Genomic DNA, 11,742 nt, shown 5'->3' with positions numbered 1-11,742 from the left:
CAAGTGTTGTTTGGCAGCTTAAAATGTTGCCCCATACTTCACTTCAGTGTTGTTATATTTACTGGTCTTTCGAGATCATTGATTCCATTTCCATCACTTTTAAGTGTTGAACATTGAGTATCTAGTACTAGGGGGAGTGGGGGATGTTGCACTTTTTTATTATCACACAAATACAGATTCAGTCAAACCGAGTTTTCAATTTTTCATGTAATTGTAACAGGGTCTTATTTTTAGGATCAGGTCTAAGGGACAATACTCTTGCTTTACTGTTGGATTTTATAATGTAGCAAAGGGAGACAAATCCGCCGGTCTTGTCTGATACTTTTCAAGGGAGATTACTCTATTGGTTTTAACTGATTTTAGCTTTTGTTTACATTGGTCAGTATTCTAAGAATTCAAATGATTGGTTCACGGATCGTTGGTTTTAAGCTATTTTTATGTCATGTGATTTCAGATGTGTGAAGTTGGCGGCCTGGCGGCCTGGCGGCCTAGCGGCGTGAAGTTGGCGGCCCAGCGGCCTGGCGGCCTAGCAGCCAAAAATTTTAATGTTGTAAAAATGTTTTTTTAACAATAAAACGGCATTTAATGAAGTTTTAAAGATAATTATTGTTATTTAAACGATATATCTAAAGAAAAAATCACTTTCAGAGATTTTTTTAATTTTGTCATTTTTGTGAAGTTGGCGGCCCAGCGGCCTGGCGGCCTAGCAGCCAAAAATTTTAATGTTGTAAAAATGTTTTTTTAACAATAAAACGGCTTTTAATGAAGTTTTAAAGATAATTATTGTTATTTAAACGATATATCTAAAGAAAAAATCACTTTCAGAGATTTTTTTAAGTTTGTCATTTTTGTGAAGTTGGCGGCCCAGCGGCCTGGCGGCCTAGCAGCCAAAAATTTTAATGTTGTAAAAATGTTTTTTTAACAATAAAACGGCACTTAATGAAGTTTTAAAGATAATTATTGTTATTTAAACGATATATCTAAAGAAAAAATCACTTTCAGAGATTTTTTTAATTTTGTCATTTTTGTGAAGTTGGCGGCCCAGCGGCCTGGCGGCCTAGCAGCCAAAAATTTTAATGTTGTAAAAATGTTTTTTTAACAATAAAACGGCTTTTAATGAAGTTTTAAAGATAATTATTGTTATTTAAACGATATATCTAAAGAAAAAATCACTTTCAGAGATTTTTTTAAGTTTGTCATTTTTGTGAAGTTGGCGGCCCAGCGGCCTGGCGGCCTAGCAGCCAAAAATTTTAATGTTGTAAAAATGTTTTTTTAACAATAAAAACGGCACTTAATGAAGTTTTAAAGATAATTATTGTTATTTAAACGATATATCTAAAGAAAAAATCACTTTCAGAGATTTTTTTAATTTTGTCATTTTTGTGAAGTTGGCGGCCCAGCGGCCTGGCGGCCTAGCAGCCAAAAATTTTAATGTTGTAAAAATGTTTTTTTTAACAATAAAACGGCATTTAATGAAGTTTTAAAGATAATTATTGTTATTTAAACGATATATCTAAAGAAAAAAATCACTTTCAGAGATTTTTTTAATTTTGTCATTTTTGTGAAGTTGGCGGCCCAGCGGCCTGGCGGCCTAGCAGCCAAAAATTTTAAAGTTGTAAAAATGTTTTTTTAACAATAAAACGGCTTTTAATGAAGTTTTAAAGATAATTATTGTTATTTAAACGATATATCTAAAGAAAAAATCACTTTCAGAGATTTTTTTAAGTTTGTCATTTTTGTGAAGTTGGCGGCCCAGCGGCCTGGCGGCCTAGCAGCCAAAAATTTTAATGTTGTAAAAATGTTTTTTTAACAATAAAACGGCACTTAATGAAGTTTTAAAGATAATTATTGTTATTTAAACGATATATCTAAAGAAAAAATCACTTTCAGAGATTTTTTTAATTTTGTCATTTTTGTGAAGTTGGCGGCCCAGCGGCCTGGCGGCCTAGCAGCCAAAAATTTTAATGTTGTAAAAATGTTTTTTTAACAATAAAACGGCATTTAATGAAGTTTTAAAGATAATTATTGTTATTTAAACGATATATCTAAAGAAAAAATCACTTTCAGAGATTTTTTTAATTTTGTCATTTTTGTGAAGTTGGCGGCCCAGCGGCCTGGCGGCCTAGCAGCCAAAAATTTTAATGTTGTAAAAATGTTTTTTTAACAATAAAACGGCTTTTAATGAAGTTTTAAAGATAATTATTGTTATTTAAACGATATATCTAAAGAAAAAATCACTTTCAGAGATTTTTTTAAGTTTGTCATTTTTGTGAAGTTGGCGGCCCAGCGGCCTGGCGGCCTAGCAGCCAAAAATTTAATGTTGTAAAAATGTTTTTTTTAACAATAAAACGGCACTTAATGAAGTTTTAAAGATAATTATTGTTATTTAAACGATATATCTAAAGAAAAAATCACTTTCAGAGATTTTTTTAATTTTGTCATTTTTGTGAAGTTGGCGGCCCAGCGGCCTGGCGGCCTAGCAGCCAAAAATTTTAATGTTCAGCCAGGTTTTCGAAAGTTCAATTAACCAATCATGTAAGGTTTACATATCCCGTGCTCCTCCATGTACCGAAAACAGGTCACGTGCTCCTCCATGCCTCAAAAGTTAAACGCGTACCAATACCCTGCGGTCTCCAGACCGCAGGTTAAACGTAGCTTTCACGACGTGCGAATTTCACGACGACACAAACAGACGATAACTGTCAAAATGGATAGGCGATTTGTCTCTTTATCAGAGACATAAATGTACTACATGTTGATCAAAAGTCATGATTTTTTTTAATTTAGTTATAGATTTTATTTATACTGTTTGTGAAATTCTTAAAGTCCGGGTTATTTTGCCTAGTAACATTAAATTAATATTGAATTTCATTAACAAAAATGGAATCACAACTCCTAAATCATCGGTAATCGGAATATTAAAAGAAGAGCATACACAAAATCCGTTTAGGGTTTGAGATATTTCACACACTGAACAAGTAAAATTATTATTTGAAAGCAAATAATAGTAAAAATGACAGCACAAAACAAGGGGATGAAAGGATTTAGATTCGGTATAATAGAACAAATAAAACATGGCCTTTCGTGGAAAATGCAAGTTTAGGGACTAGTTGGTCAGACTTCGGAAGGTATATGGACCTCAGCTGCGCTTCGGGCCAGACCAACCAGTCCGTAAGCTTGCATTTTCCCCGAAAGGCCATTTTTTATTTCTTAAATAAACCCCATATATCATTTCCGATATAGGGCCTTTTCTGTTCTAATATGTTTGAAACCGGTTGTACCGTCCACAAAACTGGATCCCGCGATAACGCAAAAAGTACTGAAAATATTTTTATGAAACTTGATATATGGATAGATGGCAGTATGGAGATTATGCACGTCTTTTTCTTTTCTTCCTATGTTGAAAATTCTGGTTGCTATGGCAACAAATAGTCTGAAAATATGGCAAATTTAATATAAGTCAGATATATATCTGTGATAACGTTTGTGTAGATGAGCTACGCAATTCGCTGGTCAGTGATTTCCAGCAAATATTACGAAAATTTTCAAACAACATTTTTTAATTATAATTATTTAGTAACATAATGGTCAAGTCTACTATAACGGTGTAAAACAGATATCATATTGTATTTATCATCTTTCAACTATATAAATAAAAAAACTACTAATTTGCCAACTGTCAACTTAACGCAGTAGGTAAGACTGTTAGTTAAATTTCTATTTGAATATCAATGCAAGGCATGTTCGATTCGCAAAAAATATTTCTGTATGAAGAATATTTTTATTGTGTTGTGTTATTTTTTTTATTTACTTCTCATTTCACTTTTTCTTTTGTTTTCAATGTACACAAGGTAAAAAATATTATAATCTGTGTATTAAATTTATTAGATATTGTAACAAAACTACCTTGATATCCCAATTCATTTGCATATATCATAAAATTGATAAAATAAGGAAAGAAAAATGTTAGACAATTTCTTAGGCTCGAACTCGTGGTAAAATTTTAAGTCGTATCGTATACCAACAACTTTACCAAATTTGCCATAAAGTTGTTTTAAATGGTACTTCTTATCTTGTATTATATTCTCTTCTTCAAAAAAGCTGTTTTACCTATTATCCCGAGATGATAATTTGGTTCTAACGGTACTTGGGAAAGTCCATTAAAGGGTAAGTCTGCATATTATCGGAGATTGAAAGTGTCAACGACTATTATAGTATAATTTCTAATAAAAATGTGTACCATCGTAGTGGTTAAATTGGTAAATCAGGGTCACTGTAACTTCTTATGAAATGCACTCACAGGTTCGAAACCGACGCTCATACATGACATAGTGATGATGTTATTTTGTTTTTTTTTTTTTTTTTTTCTTTTGTCTGTCTTTTGTATGATCGTTTGAAAATATTTTGTTCTTCCCAATTTCTTTTTCTATTTTTTTTTGTTATTTGTTTCTTGTTCCCCTCGTTTTAAAGCAAACTGCTACATGTCAAGTGATTAATTAATTAATTAAATTTAGCATTTTAAAAATCAAACTATTTTAAACGCACTACGATTACGAAATATTTATAACTTGAATATATGGATCAATATATAACATACTTAACTTCATTATATTGTTACATTTATGATGATGTCTAACTGTACACAAGTGCATATCAACCCGTGTCCAAAAAAACAACAACATTGAGGCATCAATGAGGGAATTCGGTAGTTTCATATAATAACCGGTTTATTTGTTATAAGTCGATATTACTAGTAATACATGTATCATACAAATACTGTACATCTTTTATGAATATTTCAACATTATATCGTTTACCATTTAAGTAGTAATTTTATATGATACCAGATCTTCAATATATGGATCCAAGTAAGTCATGTATGGAACCAGATGCTATTATATGAAACCGAATTATCAATATATTAAATCAATTTTACAATATATGAAACCAGTTTATCAATATATGTAACCGAAGTAGCAATATAAAAGTTGATTTTCACATTATATGATACCAATTCTTTAATATATGATACCAAAGTAGCAATATATTGAACCAAAATGTCATTATACTGACGGGACTTTTTTACAGGCTGTATTCTATCCTTGCACCGGTATTACAGTCCTTGTTTAAAGAACATCGTGCTTCACTGACTGCATACTGACTGCATACTATAAGGAAATATTTGAAATTAACGTCACATTCACTTAAAATGGGCTGGGCAGGCAAAACTTATCGTTATATATGTAGTTGTATGTCATAATTTAAGCTATTGAGTCGTACTGACCATTAACAAAAACATATTTAAAAAAATAAGTTCATCTCGACCTTTACCTTTGATCAAAAATAGGCAGTGCCAGAAGGACACATCAAGGTTAATCTACTGACAAAGTTAAAAAATAACTTGTCAAATAATAATTGATTTCATGAAAAAGTTTATGCATTGTAATAACAGAACCCAGTGACCTCGGTCTTTGACTTGTTGACTTGAAAATAGGCTATTTTGGTTCCATATAATGACAATTGCTATCATAGAATGTAACATCAACTTATATACTAGCTGCTACTTTGGTTCGATACATTAATAAAATGGTTCCATATGTTGTAAAAATGACTTAATATAATGATAATTCGGTTTCATATAAGGGCATATTGAATATCTGGTATCATTTAATGTGACAATCAACTTATATATTGATACTTCGGCTCCATACATTGATAAAATGGTTTCATATATTGTAAAAATGAATTAATATATTGATAATTCGGTTTCATATAAGGACACCTCGTTCCATATATTGTTACTTTGGTTCCATATATTGAATAATTTGTATCATATATTGTAATAACCAACTCATATATTGATACTTTGGTTCCATACATTGATAAAATGGTTTCATATATTGTAAAAATGAATAAATATATTGATAATTTGGTTTCATATAAGAACACCTTGTTCCATACGTTGTTACTTTGGTTCCACATATTGAATTATTGGAATCATATATTGTAATAACCAACTCATATATTGCTACTTTGGTTCCATACATTGATAAAATGGTTTCATATATTGTAAAAATGATTTAATATATTGATAATTTGGTTTCATAGAAGGACACCTGGTTTCATACATTGCTACTTTGGTTCCATATATTGAATAATTTGTATAACCAACTCATATATTGCTACTTTGGTTCCATTCATTTTTTCTTTAGATATATCGTTTAAATAACAATAATTATCTTTAAAACTTCATTAATTGCCGTTTTATTGTTAAAAAAACATTTTTACAACTTTAAAATTTTTGGCTGCTAGGCCGCCAGGCCGCTGGGCCGCCAACTTCACAAAAATGACAAAATTAAAAAAATCTCTGAAAGTGATTTTTTCTTTAGATATATCGTTTAAATAACAATAATTATCTTTAAAACTTCATTAAATGCCGTTTTATTGTTAAAAAAAACATTTTTACAACATTAAAATTTTTGGCTGCTAGGCCGCCAGGCCGCTGGGCCGCCAACTTCACAAAAATGACAAAATTAAAAAAATCTCTGAAAGTGATTTTTTCTTTAGATATATCGTTTAAATAACAATAATTATCTTTAAAACTTCATTAAGTGCCGTTTTATTGTTAAAAAAACATTTTTACAACATTAAAATTTTTGGCTGCTAGGCCGCCAGGCCGCTGGGCCGCCAACTTCACAAAAATGACAAACTTAAAAAAATCTCTGAAAGTGATTTTTTCTTTAGATATATCGTTTAAATAACAATAATTATCTTTAAAACTTCATTAAAAGCCGTTTTATTGTTAAAAAAACATTTTTACAACATTAAAATTTTTGGCTGCTAGGCCGCCAGGCCGCTGGGCCGCCAACTTCACAAAAATGACAAACTTAAAAAAATCTCTGAAAGTGATTTTTTTTTAGATATATCGTTTAAATAACAATAATTATCTTTAAAACTTCATTAAATGCCGTTTTATTGTTAAAAAAACATTTTTACAACATTAAAATTTTTGGCTGCTAGGCCGCCAGGCCGCTGGGCCGCCAACTTCACAAAAATGACAAACTTAAAAAAATCTCTGAAAGTCATTTTTTCTTTAGATATATCGTTTAAATAACAATAATTATCTTTAAAACTTCATTAAATGCCGTTTTATTGTTAAAAAAACATTTTTACAACATTAAAATTTTTGGCTGCTAGGCCGCCAGGCCGCTGGGCCGCCAACTTCACAAAAATGACAAAATTAAAAAAATCTCTGAAAGTGATTTTTTCTTTAGATATATCGTTTAAATAACAATAATTATCTTTAAAACTTCATTAAATGCCGTTTTATTGTTAAAAAAACATTTTTACAACATTAAAATTTTTGGCTGCTAGGCCGCCAGGCCGCTGGGCCGCCAACTTCACAAAAATGACAAACTTAAAAAAATCTCTGAAAGTCATTTTTTCTTTAGATATATCGTTTAAATAACAATAATTATCTTTAAAACTTCATTAAATGCCGTTTTATTGTTAAAAAAACATTTTTACAACATTAAAATTTTTGGCTGCTAGGCCGCCAGGCCGCTGGGCCGCCAACTTCACAAAAATGACAAAATTAAAAAAATCTCTGAAAGTGATTTTTTCTTTAGATATATCGTTTAAATAAGAATAATTATCTTTAAAACTTCATTAAATGCCGTTTTATTGTTAAAAAAACATTTTTACAACATTAAAATTTTTGGCTGCTAGGCCGCCAGGCACAAAAATGACAAACTTAAAAAAATCTCTGAAATGATTTTTTCTTTAGATATATCGTTTAAATAACAATAATTATCTTTAAAAACTTCATTAAATGCCGTTTTATTGTTAAAAAAAAACATTTTACAACATTAAAATTTTTGGCTGCTAGCCGCCAGGCCGCTGGGCCGCCAACTTCACAAAAAATGACAAAATTAAAAAAAATCTCTGAAAGTCATTTTTTCTTTAGATATGTCGTTTAAATAAGAATAATTATCTTTAAAACTTCATTAAATGCCGTTTTATTGTTAAAAAAACATTTCTAGAACATTAAAATTTTTGGCTGCTAGGCCGCCAGGCCGCTGGGCCGCCAACTTCACGCCGCCAGGCCGCTGGGCCGCCAACTTCACGCCGCCAGGCCGCCAGGCCGCCAACTTCACACATCTTGTGATTTCTTGGTGGGAAAAGTCATTGTGTCTTTGTTATGTTGTAAAGGAGAGGTTAGAAAAATTAGTGTTTGTGGTCAAGTTCTTTATTTCCTAAGTTGGTATGTATTTATCCTGACTGCTGCTTAATGCTTTATTGTAAATATGTAGAATTGCATTTTGTGATTCTGTTGTAAATTTTGGATCAGTCCATTGATTGTGAAATTTGTAAATAAGTATGAGTTTTCAAAATGACATGTATCTATCAAATCAACCTTTTCATCTTTTATTCACTATTAATATTTAACCTGCAGTTAACAGTCACTGGTGTGAAAGTAAGAGAAGGTATTAGGTTATAGATTGATGTACTACACTCATCCCTCAGATGGTAAGTTACATGTGTGATGTATTGTGTATTGTTTAAAAGATAAAATATGTTAATTGTGTGTATAATTCCATAAGCTATGATATTAGATTTAAGGACTGTTGCTGAGTTTAAAGAACTGAATTGGCCACTAGACATGTAATTGATTATGTAAGATATGATAATAATTAATGCATTGTTTCTACTTTATTTTACTTTATATTTACATATTGTTATATACTTATTTCAGAGTGTTGTTGGTTTGTACCTACAGAATCTACTTGTTTGATGTGATCAGTATATAAACAGGATAGAACTTTACAGCTGTTTGTTGATTTGATTTTAACAATCCCGAACTCATTTGACCCTTAGGGGCTCGGATAATTATATTTATATTGCGCCGAACCACCCCTATTACATAATTTAATTATGATTGATCACACTTTATCCAGATTGTTGTTCTTCATGAATATATAGTGCACCATTGAAAATGAGAGTGGACGGTGTTGAATCGCACATGTATATGAATACGGCCAGGTTGGACATTGTAGATAACCGGTTACGGTTACTTGAATATAAATCTATTGAACATGAGGTGCGTGTGAGATCCAGTAACCTAGTTTTCGCGGGTATTCACGAAAATCATGATGAAAATTGTGTCATTAAGATTAGACAATTGTTACGAGAGAAACTGTACCTAGACACGGATGAGGTAGTTATCAGACGCGCGTTTCGAGTTGGCAGACGCCAAATATATACAGGGCCGCGAAATACCAAGGCAAATTGTCGTCACGTTTTGCTGACCCGCACGACGTCGAATTGGTTATTGAAAAAGCCCCAAATCTCCAAAGGTACAAAACCGAATATCAGTATTAACAGAGATTACCCTGCAGAAATATCCGAGGCAAGGAAAGAACTTTGGCCGCTTTATAAAAGGGCGAGGGAAACTCACGGTGTTAAAAATGTCAAGTTCAAATTCCCGGCGGCAATCGAAGTGAAAGGGTCCATAACACATGAATAAATTCCCTGACTGGTACCCGGTATTAAGAGGATCGCGACATGAGAACGTCCAGGAGCAGGTGTCTCTCTCACTTAAGGCCAATATAGAAAAATATACCGAATTCTGGTCCGGCCATATGAAACCTACTTATCAAGCAACAAATACACCACGAACAACATTAACACTTCAAATGTCGAAATAATCGAATCGAACCAGCGCAGACCACATCTCAGCAAAATATCGACGCAACCGTACCGTGTCGATCACGCAGTAGCATTTCACCCATGTCATCGCACGATGCGGAGATCGAACCCCGTCGTTCTTCAAAACACTCGGGGAAAACTTCAGCAGCAAATCGTCTACAGTGGACAAACATCACAACCCAGCATCAAAAGATGGGTTGTTACCTAATCAACCCAATTACGTTACGTTTTAGCGGATCGGACTCCGACAGTGACAATTAGTACAATAGGGGGAAACAACCATGGAATGGTTCAGTGAACACTAATCAAATTCGTATAAAGTGAACATTAATACTAGTTCAGATAGAGCTCTTAAAATAGGAACTTTAAATGTATGTGGATTGAAATCCCGGATAAGATACACAGAGGTAATTGATTTGATTAACATGTTTGATTTTTTCTGTGTAACAGAAACAAAATTAGTCACTACTGATATTATTTCTATACCCAAACTATGAATTCATTTCAAAAACCTAGAGAACAGTCACATTTACGGAAATCCGGCGGAATTGGTGTTTTTGTGCATACTGACTTTATAAACTATGTAGAAATTTTAAAAACAAATTGTGAATATGTTTTATGGGTAAAAATTAGTAAATCAGCATTATCGATTGATAACGATTTAATATTGGCTATAATTTATGTACCACCCGAACAATCACGATTTTTTAGTAATGATTTATTCTCGCTTATGGAACAAGAAATTGTTGAATTTTGTAGCAAGTATCCCTATGTATTTTTGACTGGTGATACGAACGCCCACACGGCATGCTTGCCAGATTTCTTGAAACAGATAATTTTCTTGCCGACTATTTTGATTTTGATTCGGAATTACTAAAAATTTTTTGATGCATATAATAAATTATTTGAGCTAGATATACCATTAAATAGAAAATCCAAAGATAATAAGAAAAACCAGATTGGCTACAAGTTACTTGATATGTGTATTAACAATAACCTATTTATTTGTAATGGCAGAATAGGGAAAGACGCAAATTTAGGTAAATATACATTTAGAGAAACTTCGGTTATTGACTATAACATTTCAAGTGTAGAACTTTTGGCATACATACAAGATTTTGAAATTATTGATTTGGACAGCCTATTTTCGGATGGACACTCTTTATTGTCAACTAAGATTAATATTATAAAAGGTGTACCGATTGAGTATGACAGCGCTCGTAACTATAAACGTACAAAATGGCAGGAAAATAAAAGAGATCAATTTGTAACTAACATTAATCCACGCGATATATCCGATATTAAGGAAATTTTAGAAAACTGTACATCCGAAAATGCCGGCCAAAATTTAAATTTAGCATCTAGTAAAATAACAGAAATGTTCCAGTCTGCTGCGGATAAGACTTTTAGCAAAAACAATCCAACTTATCATCACAATAAGAAAGATTCTACACCCCCCAGACCCCAGAAAATTAAACCCAGCCAACCATGGTTTGGACCGATATGTAGGAATGCACGTTTAAAATATAATCAAGCGCGCAAAAAGTATAATGGTAATAAAACAACATTGAATAAAATTAACCTTAATGAATCAAGTAAACATTATAAGAAAACGATGAATCGATTTATACAGAAAAATAAAAATGAAAACGAGAAAAAACTAAGAGACTTGCATTCTAAACACCCTAAAGACTACTGGAAGATATTAAACAGGTATTAGCCTAAGAATAAGAATAAATACCCCCCTTTATCTGATCTATACGACTTTTTCAAAAAACATAAACTCATCAAATGAAGACGATCAGTCAAATGACTTACCATCTGATTTTCACTACCCGACGACGACGAAATCTTAAACTCTCGAATAACTAAGGAAGAAATCGAAAAAAATGATATCTAGGACAAATAACGGGAAATCGCCGGCAGATGACCTTATTATTAATGAGTACCTTAAAAGCACTAAAGAATTAATGTCGCCCATTTATGTCCAGCTATTTAATAAAATTCTCGACACAGGTATACTCCCGGATAAAT

The 11,742-nt window shown here is 32.1% G+C and overlaps 1 long non-coding RNA gene across 1 annotated transcript; it reads left to right on the top strand.

The window, feature by feature from the left end:
- Window positions 1–8,163: 8,163 nt before the first annotated feature.
- LOC132714855 (uncharacterized) lies at window positions 8,164–8,932 on the top strand. Its single transcript, XR_009623618.1, has 3 exons — window positions 8,164–8,263; window positions 8,456–8,529; window positions 8,756–8,932. It is a non-coding gene; the product is annotated as an uncharacterized LOC132714855 (long non-coding RNA).
- Window positions 8,933–11,742: the final 2,810 nt, after the last annotated feature.

This window comes from Ruditapes philippinarum, unplaced genomic scaffold (assembly GCF_026571515.1).
Source record: "Ruditapes philippinarum isolate M1 unplaced genomic scaffold, ASM2657151v2 ctg3540_1_1_1_1, whole genome shotgun sequence".
In the NCBI taxonomy this organism is placed as follows: Eukaryota; Metazoa; Mollusca; class Bivalvia; order Venerida; family Veneridae; genus Ruditapes; species Ruditapes philippinarum.
The sequence above is the reverse complement of the archived record's forward strand: the minus strand, read 5'-3'. Positions and strand labels throughout refer to the sequence as shown.